The 13413-nt window shown below is 43.8% G+C and overlaps 1 protein-coding gene across 2 annotated transcripts in view; it reads right to left on the bottom strand.

The window, feature by feature from the left end:
* The window catches only part of FOXJ2 (forkhead box J2), a 28076-nt gene extending 17485 nt beyond the window's left edge, over positions 1-10591 (bottom strand). The window contains exon 1 of one of the 2 annotated variants that reach the window (XM_030478104.1): positions 9007-10591. The gene's annotated coding sequence lies outside the window, so the exon portion shown is untranslated. The remainder of the gene's footprint in view (positions 1-9006) is intronic. The other variant, XM_030478106.1, reaches the window with a different exon arrangement.
* Positions 10592-13413: the final 2822 nt, after the last annotated feature.

Raw genomic sequence — 13413 nt, 5'->3', positions numbered from 1 at the left:
TGCAATTATGGCACCCTGAACTGGAAATTTGCTACAAGTTACACTGTAACATACTAAGATGGTACTGAAAAAAATCAGTTAGACGAAGACGAAAACTTGTAGACCATGCACAGCTTAATATAAACCACTGGACTATTTCTTTTATTATAGTTAAGTTGTTATACAGCTATTGCTTTCCTCTAACAAACTAATCTCAGCAATAAGGTTCATATACGTCTCGAGGAAAAATTAAACAAAGCTGTTTTCATAATAGTTACTAATAACATAAATATCACAATAGTATACTTTAACTTAGGAGCTTTCAATTCCCTCCATTTTGTGAAAGGTGCATGAGCAGCATATAATTTTTTAGTTTGAATTTAGTGAATGAACAGCACTGACTATGCATGCATTCCTGGTACTAACGAAGGAAGAAGTCTTGTGGGGCCTATAAAGTCACCAAAACCCCCATGTTGGAAGTGTGTCAGGAACCAATTCCAAAAGCAATTTGTATGAAACTACTGACAAAATGGTATAGTTTACAAAACCTGACCTGCTTATTTAAACTTATCAACAGATAGCATTACAGCCAAAGTCTAAAAAATGCTCATGTCAAGGGAGACAGTATCTTTACAGTCATAAAAGGCTATGATTAAGCACAGTTAGTCCCTTGCCAGATTTTAATAAGACCAACTAATCAAGTATTTTTGTTGTCTGCTACATAAGCATGCAGCAAAAATGCAGTGAGAAATCCTACACAAACGTTGCAAAGACCCCTCAGACGGCCTGAAAATATGTGTTTAAAGTTAAGATTAGTTTGCTTATTTATGGTGTAAGTGCAAGTGGGGAACACACAACACCTGTCAAAAGAAACAGCAAATGATATTGAGAATACTGGTATGCCTAAAATACTTTGGAGCATTATTTTCTTTGTAATAAGACTACTATAAAAGATTTATTCTAATAATAAGCCAAATGTCCCATGACAACCCTCCCAAAACCAGATTTGAAATAAGAAGTAAACCAAGCACTTTGAAGAAGCACAATGAAAATATATCACCGCAGCAGGAATGTCTCTACAGCATTCCTCTACCCTCAGTACCACTATACAATATTTTACCATTGGAAGCAGGAACTGCAATTTTAAACATATGCCAAGGCAGGCAAGAGAAATCTTTGGCATATTCTTTAAGAACATTAACAGAACAATTACTCTTACACTGAGAAAGGTATCAGGTATTGGTTTTGGAATAATTCAAATTTATGAGCACATATCTGGAATGAAATTCTCCCATGGAAACCAGGAAGTGTGCAGGAGAGAAGCTGTACCCAAGAGAAGGTATTTCTCCCAGCCCTTTGGGAGCACCCAGGTTGAAGAGAAGGATTGCAATTTTAGTTGCCTGTCAGAATCACATCCAGTAGTAAGCCTTCAGTACAGAATATGCAAACACTGATATGATACCCAGATTGTCTCAGAAGTTAGATTCAACATCAGAAGTAGATCAGCATGCAGAATATCTTGCTCAGAAGATCTTCGCATCATTGCAAAGATAGGTACAGAAACCTAGGTTAAAAGAATATATGTACATACTTTTAGATGAAAACTGTATTATTTTTTCCCATTTAAAAAAATCGGTCTATCAGGGAAAAATGACAGCTAACTTTGCAGTTTAATAAGAGTAATAATACAAAGCTTCTATGTAAGAGAGCTCCCGGGCTAAATGAATGCCAGCCAGGCACAGTGAAAATGAAAATCTGACTGCAGGTGGTGAAAACCTGTTCACCAAAGGCTGAACCACTGAAAACAGATTAGTCAGTATCAATTCTGCAACAGTTGCTGAAACAAGCCACAACCCATTCTGTCCCACTTGTGGAAATGGGTATCAAGCACTAGCAAAAAGTAGGTACTGAATTCATAGAAAATAAGGAAATTGGTATCAAGTGCAGATTAGTCCCATGTGGCCAAAATGTACATACAGCACATACTTCCAGAGTTCAAATTACCAAAGCACTGCAGAAAAGCTTGTTAAAGAGGAGTCTGGAAGCAACACGCAGCCGAAATTGAAGTTGGAGAATGATCAGAAGAATTAAGTAATACTGTGTGAAGTTCATAAATTAGGTCTCAACCACTGTTTTAACACAATTCCTTTTCACTATTCTGTTAGTTATTATTCTGAACTAAACCGAATGAACTGCCTCCCAGGAGACAAACACCTGACAATCCCTAGCCAAGCTCACAACTTGTAAATGTTTGCACCAAGCTTGAAGGTCAAGAGGATTCAGAACCATAATAGCAAGGAACACACACCCATTAACAGTTTCTTCTGTCTTAAAACACTACTATTGCTACTTGGCTTTCTGCATCCTACTCCTAAAATGCTCCATTTTGTGTATCATCCTGAAACTAAATCTTCTGTTCATTTCCTTAAAGATACTGAAAGAAGATGCTTTCTTCCACACACATACTTGCCACCTTGCAACTGCAAGTAAATATTATTTCACTCCAACTCTTATCTTTCTAGTCTTTGAGATGTTGCGTCTTTGCTTATGACGATTTTTAGTTACTTTAGTAATCATCCTTCTTTACATCAGAAGCCAGGAAGAGGAGGGTACATGTAATAAGACAACTACCTCTGAGTTCGTTACTTTTCAAATAATTTAAAGATATGAAAATAAGTGGTTTCCAGTCTGTCTGGCCTCTATCGGTTGGCAATTTTACTGTATGTATCAAGGTGTGAGTCACCTGAGGAAGAACGTGAAGAGATGCTCCTGCAAGAAATAGAAAAGCACAATGTCGTGCTTGTGTTGCTGGCAAAGCAAAGGACAAAACAACAAAAGACAGCAACAGATAGGGCAGAAACATAAACATGATGTGAAGACCCCTTAGAGTGAGTACAAGAAGCTGAGGGCTTATGTGGTAGATGACAGCCAAAGAACAGGCTTGTCAAGAAGGAGGCAGCAACATGTTGATAGAACATGCCAGGAGCATAGCTTCAGTAACTGTGTTTTTAAGAAGACAAGAAGGTAACACGGTTGTGAGAGGCCAGCAAGAACAGCATCAGTAAACAAGATGGAAAACGAAGGAGAAAGCATAAGGGTTACCCAAAGAGACTAAGAAAGAAACTGGAGATTCAGGCCATGAGTCTGCATGAGTCATCCCTATCCTGTATACGCAGAGCAAGAGGAGTGGAAGAAACCCCATATTATAGGCCCAACTGTGGACGCTCACAGAGGAAAGCAGGAAACAAAGGGAAATCTCAAAGGAGCTTTCTGGAGTTCCATCTTGGCCTCAGCAGTCTTAAACTTGCAGCGAATCATTCAAAAAAGCTGTTAAGGTAGTACGCCAAGTTGCGTAATTTAATGTCACTGGCATGAAGGAGGTAAAGAAACAAGAAGATACCAGAGGTGGGTCTTTGTATCTAATTTAAGAAGGAAAAAAAAAATAAAAAAATGGAGGAAGGTAAATAAATTAGTGCAGAAGCTACTGAATTACTAGAGCGGTAGGAGGGAAACCAGGAAAATACTGACACATAAGTCAAGGGAGGACAAGACTGGGCATGATCAAGTGTCAAAAACAGCAGGGAAGCCAAGAAGGATGAAGATGGAATAGAGACCCTGAGACCTGGCCAAGAAAAGGTCATTAAAGAACTTAGGAGAAGCTTCAAGGGAGTTAGGATATCTATACTTAAGTCAACCTCAAAAACAGTTCTAGGCTGCAGGCAGGTACAGGATCTTTCAGTTCTAGCGTCACAGGTCCTTCGATTAAACAAAAATTAATCAAAGCATCATGCTTTTACTGTTTCTTAATGCCACAAGAAGTGGCACACAGAGGTTTCGAGTTCAGTATCACATTGTAATTAAGGTAATCAACGGCAAAAAGAACAGCCAGCCTTTACAAAGCGTTTTCATCCTTATACTTTGTAGCCTTTAAAAAGGATCAATACCCTATTTCAGGATAAATGGGAAGCCATGCACGGAGAAGCAAGCAGCCCAAGGTCAGACAGCAAAGGAGCAGCAGAACCACGCAGAGAACACAGCTCTCAAATCCTAGACCCATTCTCTACATTTAAAGCTTGTCTGCTTTGTTCAGATAGAGATAAAGGGAATTTCAAAGGTAACTGTTTTAGCAGCTTATTTTTCTCTGCGAGTTTCTGATGGGGAGGGAGAATTGCTTTAGTTTTACTCAACAATAGGGTTTTTTGGGGAAAATGAGAATTCAGAAACTTATTTAATTTGTGACCACAAAGAGTTCAGATCCCTTCCCAATTATTCAGATTTGAACTTTTGAACTTTTAACAGTAATTACATATTTCTGCTATAACCAGCCACAGTCTTTATATAGCAGAGAGCATAAACAAAATTTGAATTGCTAATTGTAAAAACCAAAAAAGTAAATATTTTTTTCCTCGAGGTATAAAAGCTGTCACTCGTCATCTCTCCCTCATTACTCAGTCTCTCTTATACATAAAAAACCCCACACATTCCCTGATTTCTTGACTTCATATCAACTGAATTGACCAGCTCAGAAAGATGAGGAATGAGGTACTGGGCCTTGCACAAGTTGTTCACCCCAATGCTCAAAACCAAGATCCTGAAGTGCTGGAAGGACTAGAGAATGTCACACAAGGGCTTTTCATTCTAACCAACTAAAATTCAGCTATTCCTGAGGAAGGGAAGGGGGCAGGGGAAAAGGTGGGAGAATGAATGACAAAAGTGCCATTCCCCAGCCTAGCAGAACTGGATATTTCAGAGGAACAAAATTCTACTTATTATATAGTGGAAAAAAGAACAGGTTTCTTGACATAACCTCAGACAAAAAAACCCTCTGTGTGTCCACAAGTATGTAATCTAATGAAAGCCAAACCAAGAACAGATCAAAATGCAGGTGTGGAAGTAAAAGTGGGGCCTGTAAGACTTAGGAAGAAAGGATTCATGTCAGTGAAGAATCCTAGAGAGGAGATGAGGGATACATGCTTGATGAAGAGAGAAGCAGCATTTTAGGCTTATAGGACCACAGGACAGAATGCCAAAGGGACAGCACGGAAAATGAGATGCAAACAGCAGTACAGAGAGAACTGGGAGGAGGAGTGGGATGTAGGAGGAAATGAGAGTGAAGAAGTAGGCGGGGTGGAAACATGCTGGGCCTTAAAGGTGCAGGAGAGGAACTTGGCTGTGATACGATGCTAGGAAGCCCAGGACAGGGTTCAGGAAAGGGTTCACAAAGGACAGGAACCAGCCAAATCTGTGCCGTCTACCTTTCGGACACCAACCCCAAAGTTCGTAATAGGACTGAGTAGAGGATGTGGCAGGTCAAAGACAGAAGGATAAAACAACGGTCTAGTCCAAATCTTTGCAAAGCACCACAGGACACAACATTAAATCAGTCCTAAACTCTGCTGCGAGGTGTCTGAATACTGAAACATGCCCAGTATTCTGCATTTTCATTTCAAACTTAAAATGAAAATCTGCCTTAATTGTGAAAACATACTGCAGCGTGCTTGCTCTCAGTAACACACATACACAGATTTCCTTTAAAAGTGAAAAGATGAGTGAGGATTAGAAACGTGTTATACGTTTTTAAGCTCATATATTCCTTAGAAGGAATAAGAAAACAAAACCAGCAGAATACATAGCAAGCAGCAATACTGACTCCTACCAAGATGATAAACATTTGGGGGTTGAACATATCAACTGGATATTTTTGCTAAAGTAACGCAACGTGAAAAAGATAGAGATTCAAATGCTTTTCTTTAGGCTTCAGAGTTAACACCACTGGAGAGTTCAAAAACTTCAGAGATACTATTTTTGGCTGTCCATTAATCTAGGCACTACTCATCTTTTCAAAGTTGTCTTCCAGGCCAAAAATGCTAGAAACAATGTATTTCAAAGTGTCAATTCTGAAGCAGCACCACTCAGTAACAGATTCTGCAAGGGAGTACTACAGAACACAGCAGGTTCTTTGTGAAAGTTGCTGGTTACAATTCTACCCAAGGTTGGGAGAAGCAAATGGAAAAATGAGTCTAAACACATTTCATCTTTTGGTTGCTAATGACTGAGATGTAATTCCTGACAGCTGTGTGAAATGAGATAATCAGCTCAGCCCTGCTCTTGAGGGACAGCTGTCCATATCACAGTTGCCATTAACCATACCTCCTTTCTGATACTGGAAGGAAAGGGCCAAAGATCCAAACTGTGATACAGACTGAGTCACCTACTATAAGAAAGCCAGCTGAAGTTTAGGGGAGGAGGTAGTAAGCGAAGATACCTGGACCTCTGCAGTAAGAAAAAACTTCTCCAGACACCAGCATTCGGCTGTATGTTTGTAGGGGAAAAATAATAAAATAATAATAATAAAAAAAAACAACCCGAAAAACCCCCCTCAAAAACCTACAGTAGTCACAATCCTGTCCCGGACTGGAAAATTATATCTAACCTCAAACTGTTTATTGTATTTCATTCCAACTTTTCTGACTCCTTATTCTATCCTAGAAGCTTGCCTACAGAACCAGATTTCAAGATAAAACCCAAGAACTTACTGAACGCGTACTTAAACATTAATATAACCTCATGATCTTTCAGTAATGTCATCCTTTTCCCATAACTCTCCAGACCTTCTCATTTCATTTCACTTAATTGCTTGACCTGAAAAATGACACACTCACAGTTCTCAGATGGGATCAGAGCACCCATAGGACAGGATGAGAGTGCTTCAGCTTAAAAAGTCAACTTTTGGAAGCATGAATGTGCAAATTTAAATTTACAAACCCATATACGCATAGCTGACTCTTTACTCCAATGCTGAAGACTTCATTGCTTCTGTTGAAGTCAACTCTATGTTCATGGTCATGTAGAAGAATTTACTATTTACTCAGGTACCCAAATGTGGTTTTTAAAGTCTAATTTTAGGTGTTCAGGTTTAATATGCTTAATGGAAACTCTTAAAGATATAACACTTTCATTTAAATATGTCTAACAAGTACCTTGTAATTTTATGAAGACAAATAATACTCTTCCTTTTTTGTGTGTGGATACTTTTGTATAAAATAAATGGTGCAGAACAGCTGCAGTATTCCACCTCAGAGGAAACTGCATTTTCACCTGTGATAAACATTTGATGGAAATACCGTGATCACACTAAAGACCTACGCTGTCTAAAAATTATTCATTTCCTTAAATTTATCAGTTTGTCCTAGCTTTTGTATAGCTGTGTTTTAGACTATGAGATCATCAGAGCAGAGATCGTCTTAATTCTGTGGTCCGAGTCAGCACCAAATGTCCTGTCAGCAATTAAGAAATAAATAACAAATACTCTACAGCACATGACTTTCAGCCTTCAACATATAAAGCTGTTATTCATGACATGTCTGTCATGAATATATAAAGATCAGGCAGCTAATACAAAAATCTTACTCTTTATCATTAATAATGAAGAAAAAAAGCCCCAAACCAACCCATTTCATATATAGAAAGATAATTGTTGTGGGAGAGCAGAATTCTGTAAGGCTGGCACATATATTCTGTGAAGTGCCCTGGCATCCACCAGAGCCAAAAGCACTTGAAAAATGTCAAGTCATTACTGTGAGAAAGGGGGACAGAACGAGGTAAATTAACCTCAGGAGTATAAAAAGTCAGTTACCCCCTTGAATGTACAAAGGCCAAAATGCCTCAGTTATCTCTTCACTTGTGCTAGATAACACAGCTGTACTCAAAAACAGGCTGATTGCATAACTATAGGGCAACAGGTAGGAGGGCATCTAACAGTACCCCCAGAACATATGTACACTTCATGGTTCAGCCTACCCTTCGAAAAAGAAACCTTCTGAAGCTACGGATAACTGTCAGAATTCTCTGCCAAAATTGGGAATCACTTTGGCATCTTTTGTCTAATCTTGCTAGCAAATTACACCAAGGAGTTCCTTATTCAGGGACTCCCTGTTAACCATTGTGCTCCCAAATGGGCTCCAGAAGGGTTCCCGATCTGGCCAAAGACCCTTTGATCTTGTATTTCCTCACTGCTATCTCACTGGAGAACAGAAACAGGAATATCTCAGGTGATATATCCTTAGGCATGATTCTTCAGCTACAGGAATCTGCTTTGGCTTAATCTGAGACGAAGTCCCCCTCGGACTAGATTTCTCAAGAAATCACTATATTAGTGTCAGAATACTCGTTTGTGATTGGAAATTAACTGCCTTATTTACAAAAAGCAGCCAGCTTGGCTCACTAGCATTAGAATTAACATTTCTAGCCCCTGAACACAGCATAAAACACAGATGAAGACTAATGGCAATGGAATGGCTTCTTCTGCCTTAAGAGCAGCTTCCACCAGTGCTGTCGTGATTTTCATTCCCAGGCCCCTGAACACCACAGAACCCAGTCTCAAGGGCACTCTTTCCAGAATTCATCCCACAGCCCTTAGGTACATTAATGCACACATCTCAGAGTACTAGCACTGGGATCTGAATGTTCAGCCCCCAAGCACAGCGAGGTTTGCATCACACAAGGATTTTATTCCCCACAGTTACGAGCATAGTAGGACCCACATGGAGAACAACTGACACTCCAACCCCATGAGTGCATCCTTGGACAGTAGCACTAGAAATCACTGCTTCTGCCTCCTCAAAGCCTTTTGGGCCAGGATTATCCTTCTCAACGACCCCTAAATGACAGAAATTAATTTCACATTGGTGATGATAATGGCTGAGTCTAGTACGAATACACCAGTGAAAGAAGATAAAAGGGAAAGAGCAGAGAGGTTTCTTACAATTAAATAGGGCTAAGGTCTCCTGTAAGCTAAATAGTGAAGGAAAGAATCAGGTCAATTCCATACAGCATATAAGGAAGCTAAATGAGAGAGATGAAGAAAGGCACACAGAAAAAAAGAAGCCTGGGGAGAGGTTCAGAAACAAGAGAGAGAAAAGATTAAAAGGAAAGCAGATACAGTGAGAAGACACATGGAAAACAAGAACAGAAGGCAAAAGACAAGGACAGCTAGGAATAGAGAGGTGATATAATCTGGTCACTCACTCTGGAAGATTTTCTGGTGGGAGGTGGATTATCCTCAGTGCTGGCTTCTGGGGTGCTGCCCTTCACGCTCCTTCTCTGAGACCCATCCTCAGAGCGTTGCTGTCAGCTATTCCAGGAGCTTCTTCAAGAAATGTTTTGAGGACGAAGGGATTGTGGATGAAATCAGGATCTTGAGTATTAAAACAATCTGTTTGGGATTGTCAGTCCCCTAAACCTGCTGGTTTTATCCCAGGATGGAGATCCTCTCTCCTCTTTGGCAGCTAACTACTAAAGCGGTGTTCCCTGGAAGACAGCCTTTTCACTGATTCTCAGACTATTTCAGAGATCAATTTCTCGAACGTCCCTACCTGTAAATCTCTCTTCTCCTTCCTCTAGGTGCACCTTGTCCTTAAGTGTGCACAAATCTCTTTCTCTGAAAAAAAAAAATTAAATCTTGCTATCTCTGTGGATATTATTAGCAAAATCTGCCTTTTTCTTTCCCTGGAACTGGGAGATGCGTCTTCTCTCCTTGCACAGGATATTTGAAGAAAACCCTCTTGGGATTAGGGGATGAGGGATCTTCCTTGAGATGGAGGAGGATGAGGTCAGTATTGGAAATTACCTTTATCTCCAGGGGTTAACAGCAACTGGAAAAGGGAAGAAGAGTATCTAAATCTGCCTCTGCTTTCTCTCCCTTGATTTGCTTTCTCTGTTGCCTGCTAAGCAGATATAAATAATCAAAATTACTAGGTAGTATCTGGAGCTCCTGCTTATTTCTGTCTTGGGGACTGCCTCTCTTGGGCATACGGGGTTTCTTCGGTGAAGACTGCCCTGTTACTATCTGGTCTGAGGAAGGACTGCCTCCTCCTCCGCTTGGGGGAAGAATTTCCTCAGCAGCAGGGGGGAGTAGGTGGTAAGGGTTATTCTCACAATCCTCAAAAACGGGGGTGCGAGGACACCTCTCCCTAAAACAGGTATTGAAGGAGCTCCAGGAAGCTCTATTCCACAGCGAGGAAGAGCAGACCCGATTCTAGATAGTTACGAGGGCTTAATGCCGGGGACCTCTGCCCACCCTTGGCTCGTTAGTGGGGATGGGGGCAAGTGTTAAGCTCCCCCACCAGCTGCAGGGAAGGGGGCTGGCAAGCGGGTGCGCCCCGGCCTGCCAGCGAGGCGGGGCCGGCGAGGGGCCGCCGGGGTGTCCCCCCCCGCCGGGAGCGGGGCTGCCTAACGGGGTGCCCCTTCACGGCTGCGGATGGGGCGGGGGGCGGCGGGCAGGGTCTCTCCCCCACCCCGGCAGGCTACGGGGGTGTCCCCCCACCCCGGCTGCCCGGAGGTTGTCCCTGGCTTCCCCCCAGGCCCTAGCTCCTCTTGCCCGGGCCCGGCTACCACGGGAGGCCGCGGCAGCTCGTTGGGATGAGCGGCCGCCTCCGCCGCCTTCCGCCGGGCCTCGGCTTCGTCCCCGGGGGACTCCCCGGGTTCCGGTGCGAGGGGCCCCGGCCGGGCGGCGCTGAATCTCTCCAGGCCCCGCCGCTCCCGCTCCTGGCTGCGGCTCCACTGCAGGCCCCAGCTCCTCCCCGGCCTCCGCCCCGCCTTCCCCGGCTCCCCCCGGCCTCGGCCGCCCCCGCCTCCCCGGGTTAAGGAGGCGCCGGTCTGGAGCCCTGCGGCTGCCCAGCGGGGGCCGCGCCCTTCTGCCCGCTGGAAGGGGGAGCCTGGCCCTCCCCGGAGAGCCGGGCAGCCCCTCTGCACCAGCCGGGACCGCGGCGTTCCCCGGCCTCCCTTGCTCCCACCTGGGCGCGGGGGTTCGAGTCACCCCGAAGATGGCCGCCGGCCGGGGGGCCCTTGCGCCTCGGGCGCTGCCAGCGGCAGCCTCTTGCCGCCCCCCAGTTGGCAGCGGCAGCTGTTGGGCTACCCCTGCCGCAGCCGCTCACCCGGCCATCTCCTCCGGCCTCACGTAGCTCCCAAATGGCTGCCTGGGCCTAGGCCCGGGCCCGGCAGGATCGGGCTGGCACCCTGGGTGATCTCTGCTCACATCAGCCACAGAGTGGTTGTACCCTGCTCCAGACCACCCCGCTCGGACTGGTCTGGTTCTTCTCCCACTCACAGAAAATTCCACAGTCCATCCCTGGTATTTTTCCCTCACACTTCGTGTTTGTCAATAAACTATTGCAGTCACATCCCCTGATCTTAGAAGGTGTTTCTGTCACAACCCATCGCTACCTCTCCGATGTGTTACAACCAGGTAAAACTGTACAGAAAAACGCATTAATTACATCCAGTGTTGTCCCACTTTTACCCAGTTGGCTGAAAACTGGGAGTCTCTTGTTGGTATATTTCAAGGCTGGTCTTATGGAAAGACCAAGGCAATCGTTCATTATTTTACAACATTAAAGGGTTCTCTCCAGTGAAGTAAACTAAATAGACCAAATACTCCAAAATGCGTGTGTAAGAAGGTACAGGTGCTGCCTGAGATCCCCCTACGTGTGAGGCCGGTGTTGTAGGCAGGCCACTTTTACAGGGAAATCCAAAATGCATTACCTCTCTTGGGGGTCCTACCCAAAGCTATTTCAAAGACCTGCTGTATTTGATTATCTCTTCTTTTTGTGGGTAGTGTCACATTTGCATTCCTTCCACAGGTCAAAAGCTGTGCCAATGTCCCATGCCTTTATTTCAGAAAGCCACAGGAACGCACCTCAAACTCCATTCTCTCAGGATGCTGTGTCCTCTTCTTCTACACCAAACCTTTCTCTGCTTCTATGCGAGCAGCTCTGGCCGTAGCTCTTCTCCCTATGTTACTACCTGTTCTGCCAAGAGGGTTTTCAGCCCCTTTTCCCTTATTACTCGTATTATCTGATTGCAGATCCCATTACAGTGTTCTTAATCATTACCAAGGGCCAACAACCATCTCATTCCCTCATACGTCCACATCAGAGCTGTGTCCTATTCTGTCCTTTCCCCCAGCTTCTTTCCAGTCCTGAATAAACATCTTAGCTCCAGCTCCCTTGGCCCTCCCTTGGCTAGGTGGTCTTTGGGTCTCTCTGCTATTGGCACGCCAAGCTCTCCAGTTTCTCTCTAGCTAGGATCTGTGTCCATACTGTGCACAGGTTCCTCTTAACACTACTGAGAGAGAAGGCAGAAGAATCATTGTGCTGGGAGGCACTGATGGGTGGTATCTGTGACTTCTTTGATCTATAGCCAACTGCAGAGGTGTTAGAAAACTGCGGTTGGATTTGGCATGTGCCAGGCATCCAATGTGGGTTCCCTATTTATTTTTCCTTTTGGTTTTCAGGATCATCTTTCCCAAATGAATGTCTGAAATATTGCCTGCTCTTTATGGGGGGGGGGAAAAAAAAAAAAAAAGGAAAAAGGAAAAGATACGATGTAACTAATTTATTCCACTACTTGAAAGAATGTAAATACAAAAATGCCACCCAAAACACACACACACAAAAAAAGCTATAGGGAGGCAAGTCAAAGAATCAGTATTGCAGAAATGCACACGTGAATGGCTCATGATCCATTATCATATTTAGCATTCAGAGAACCTAATCCCGAAGCCTTTGCAAGCTGAGCAAAAGATAGAGGATAGCAGATGGAGACATGGGGAAAAAAGTAAACCAGTCACCACATAACCTTTTACATTACTTTCAATGTATTTTATCCTTCTCACAGTTTTTCAGGATGTCACTGGTTTTGTGTATGACCGAATTCTTGTCTAGGGAAAGCTACAAATTTTGACAGATGAATGGCGGGTGACTGGGGCTTCTGATGTCCAGGAAGATGTAAGAGATGCCTTTGGCTTTTGACAGTTAGGACATTGGTGGTATTCGGGAAGGAATTCTCTTCCATGTCCTGACTGAAGGACTGTTCCATTTGCAATTAGCAGTAAACAGGCATCACAACAATCTCAGTAACATACAGGTATTCTAATGTATTTTTCTCCTTGAGTAGGGTTTGGTGGTTGGTTTGTGGCTTTTTTCCAAAACCTCTTTTTAACCAGCAAAATCTTTTATGTATTTGTGTGTAAATGTTCATATAAAAATTTAGTTGCTCATGTTATGTTCCCCAAATCATTTCTCGGAGTGCTATAGGGAAATGACCTATCTGCCCCCTTTTCAGGATAGCCGCATGCAATGATCAAGAGGCTCAAACTCGTGGTTAAAACCGGGCTGTTTAAATACACATTTGGGATCTTGACTACCAGAACGGAGGTGTACCCTTCACCTCCACCACACCAACCGGGCCTGCCGGGATCTCGGGACGCGAGCCGGGGCACGCTGTGTTTGGTGGCCGGGCCTCGGACACCTGTGGCGGCAGACACTTGGTGTCCAGCTGCCGTTCGCCCGGTGTGACTGCGCCCCGTCCCCACAGCAGGCAGGCTCATGTGACCGGCTCCTTATCCCGGAACGTGAAGCCAGCAGAGGCCTCCTC

Source organism: Strigops habroptila, chromosome 3 (genome assembly GCF_004027225.2).
Source record: "Strigops habroptila isolate Jane chromosome 3, bStrHab1.2.pri, whole genome shotgun sequence".
Lineage (NCBI taxonomy): Eukaryota > Metazoa > Chordata > Aves > Psittaciformes > Psittacidae > Strigops > Strigops habroptila.
The sequence above is the reverse complement of the archived record's forward strand: the minus strand, read 5'-3'. Positions and strand labels throughout refer to the sequence as shown.